This window comes from Meleagris gallopavo, chromosome Z (genome assembly GCF_000146605.3).
Source record: "Meleagris gallopavo isolate NT-WF06-2002-E0010 breed Aviagen turkey brand Nicholas breeding stock chromosome Z, Turkey_5.1, whole genome shotgun sequence".
Taxonomy (NCBI): Eukaryota; Metazoa; Chordata; class Aves; order Galliformes; family Phasianidae; genus Meleagris; species Meleagris gallopavo.
Genome location: NC_015041.2, coordinates 51,276,735 through 51,280,380, shown reverse-complemented (window position 1 = coordinate 51,280,380; position 3,646 = coordinate 51,276,735). Strand labels below are relative to the sequence as shown.

The 3,646-nt window shown below is 37.1% G+C and overlaps 1 protein-coding gene across 1 annotated transcript in view; it reads left to right on the top strand.

Annotated features, from left to right (window-relative positions):
- LOC100546990 (fibrillin-2) overlaps positions 1-3,646 on the top strand; it is a 198,981-nt gene that overhangs the window by 33,590 nt on the left and 161,745 nt on the right. The window lies entirely within an intron of this gene.

Genomic DNA, 3,646 nt, shown 5'->3' with positions numbered 1-3,646 from the left:
AAAAGAAAAGAAAAGAAAAGAAAAGAAAAGAAAAGAAAAGAGAAAAGACAATCAGTCTTGATTAACGAAATCCTTTATGAGGGAAATTTTCCATGCATTTACACAAAAAATATTTCAATGATACAAAGCTATACAAGGACATCTTCCATCTGAATGAATAACTCTTGAGTAAATTAGTAATACATTTAAATTGGTAACTATTTTAAGTTTTTGATGCAAATGAAAACACAAACAGGGCAGATTATCTTAGTATATCCTTCCAGGACTCATTTGATTATTTTACCTGTAACATGCCATACTATTTGGTTCGGTTGTTTGTTTTAGCATGGAAGGGTAGGGTGGATCACTCCACTGATTTTTCTTCTTTTTAAGTGAGAAAAACAAAAGTGAAATGTTCCTAGTTTAGACTTCTACTAGAAACGAGATCCTACATAAAATTCCAGATTTAACATCAAATGGTAGAAGGTAATAAAGAAAAATAAAAAATAAGCAGCTCTTTTTTTTCCGCCAAGGTGCAGAAAAGGCTAGTCAGATTTTATGTGCAAGAATCAGCAGTAAAATAACTCCGGTGCCTATTTTAAAAGAAGTCAAATTAAATAAAATAGAAAACACAACTGAGATTCTTGGATATTCTGTTGTTCCTTTGATAAAAGTGTGAAGCTGGTGTAGTTCTTCCCAGATTTCAGGAGTAGGTCTATATTTGTAATTATTTTGATTTGTCTTTGTTCTAGAAACTCTACCCTCGGGAGTCTGTAGGTGGAGCACATGAAAGGGCTCAATTATTCAGGAGAAATTTAATCCAGTACTAAACCACAGACTATGTGGTTTTAATTACTTAAATACATTAATAATTTTATGGCTGTATGCTTTTAAATGGTTATTCTTTTATAGGTGCCTCTGAGCGTTATTTTCTGACCCAGCTTCTCATTAACAACATCTTATAAAATGGAGGATTCTAATATCGTGAATCTCACTGAGATGACACCATGTATTCACAGCCACATTCTACCTGTTTACCTTCGTGAAAGCATGTGTACTGTTTGTTACTAACAGCATCTCCACAGTTACTCTGTGCTCTGAAGCAGTTTTCTTTGTCTAAACCAGTCAGTGTTGCCAGGAGTTGCAGCTACACACATGTAAGCACTGCACCACGAATCAGGAACCTGAAATAAAAACATACTGTGTCAACCCCAAATCCCTTCAAAGCTTCAGTCCTTCTGCGTGCTCATAGGGAGATCAAGCTTTAAAAGAAGGAATGAATTGGGTGAATATTGAAGTGTGGCAGCAAAATGGTGGAGTTTGTGCTATCTGCCGCTCTGCCTGCATCACTGTTTGAAGCCCACGTTCCCTCTCTTCAATAAATATTGCATCTGTGGAATCACAAAAGTAAAGTGATCTTGGCAGCAGTCCTAAGAGTCTCTTGTAAGCCCCATGCTATGCAGCAGTGTTATCTAAACAGAAATGACTCTTAACAAGGAATCAATGAAGTCAGGTTTTTTTGTTGCATTTATTTTGTTTTCCCTTATGTGTTAGACATGAGGTCATCGTTTCTGCATACTAGAGTCAATTTTTACTTTATTTTTACCAGAATAAAATAGCTTCATGGAAAAATAAATATAGATAGACTTCGATTTATGCATTCTGTAAGATAAAAATGTAATGTTGTTAAATTGTTGTCATGGCAGTTCCTTTATTTAGGCCAACAAATTAAATTCAAAATTAAATGCCAATGAAAAACAAAACTGGAAATTTTCACTCACCTGCAAATTTTAAGTAGGCAGATGCCACATTTATATACAGTTCAAATCAGTATAATCTTGATGTATGAAACTTTGATTCACATACCAGTGCAAGTGTCATAAGAAAGTTGGTAGTCACCAAAAAAGCCTGTAAACTTGCATACAAAAATTTTGAAACTTAAGAGATAGTCTGAAATTCATCTACAATGGCTATAAATACAAGTACATAGTATATAGTTAGCTAAGAACAGCTTCTTAAACAGATACCTAAAGATGTAAGGGATAAAAGATACTATGGAACTGTCAGCTTTCATTTTTATATTTTTATTTTTTTTTTCTTCAAAAATATAACTTCAGTCTTTTTAATTATTGGACCCTAAGGTACAATCAGTCCTGGTGTTTTCTATTATGTAAAACAAATCTGGACTCACGATTACAGACTCTAGCTTTGCAGTCACATGAATCTCAATGTATTAAGAGAGAGAAGCCATGCTAATTCCATACAGATGTGCTGTTGCATTCCTGTAAATTTTCAGACTGAAAAGGAAATGCTAGTTACACCCCTTTCCTCTACAGCCTACGGTAGAACATTTCACAGATTGCATATGTGTTTTGCGTTTGAAGAAAAACAGTCATAGATCTCTCTGACCAAATACTCCTGTTTTTAACTTGTCGCTGACATTTTAAAATCAAAAGTCTGTGTTTGCCAATTTGTGTGTCATATCTGTGACATATATATTTTTAAACAATCTAGGAATCCTAGCCCTTGGGCCTCAGGTTATTTTTCAACATGCACACAAAATTTGAACAGTTATGTTCTCGTAGACATTCACCGTTACTGGGAAAGAAAGAATGCTTTATGTTTATTTGTGTACAAACATACAAATACATACTTTTATTTTTATTGTCAATTTCACAGACAGAACTAAGAAGACTGAGCGAAGAAAATGCTAATAATTCTTACATTAGCCTTAAAAGTGTTTTGCACAGAGTAAGAACAAAGACTTGTAAGACTACCACGTAGGAGCTTTTCAAACCAGTTGCTAAAACTAAGCCACATTTTCCACCGATTTCTACTGGCAGAGATATTAAGGAGACTTTCAGTGGTGGAAAATATGTGTGAATGTGACAGTAGAAAACATCTAATATCTATCTTCCCAGCCTGAGAAAACTGATAGACCCCTCCACGGAGAGAAGTGACTGAAATAATAGAATGGCAGAATATGCTGAGTTGGGTGAACCTGGCACAAACTTTTCCAATTGAAAAGTCATCTTTGACCATCACATTCCAGTTTTGAAAGGAGGCAGATTTCAGCATAGTCTCTTTGTTCAAAGTATTCATTCTTCATGCTGAGACCTGGATCTGGATAGTGATGTCTATACTTCAGAAACAGAATCACAGAATCACAGAATTGTAGGGGTTGGAAGGGACCTCTAGAGATCATCGAGACCAACCCCCCTGCCAAAGCAGGTTCCCTACACCAGGTCGCACAGGTAGGCGTCCAGGCGAGACTTGAATATCTCCAGAGAAGGAGACTCCACAACCTCCCTGGGCAGCCTGTTCCAGTGCTCCGTCACCCTCACCGTGAAGAAGTTCTTACGCACATTCGTGCGAAACTTCCTGTGCTGCAGCTTATTTCCGTTTCCCCTCGTCCTGTCTCCACGTACCACTGAAAAGAGACTGGCCTCACCACTATTGGGCCGCCAACACCTCAGATATTTATAAACCTGGATCAGGTTCCCCTCTCAGTCTTCTTTTCTCAAGGCTAAACAGACCCAGTTTTACTTAGCCTTTCTTCATAGGGGAGATGCTCCAGGCCCTTCACCAACTTTGTGGCCCTCCGCTGGACTCTTTCCAAGAGATCCCTGTCTTTTTTGTAACTGGGGAGCCCAGAACTTGGACACAG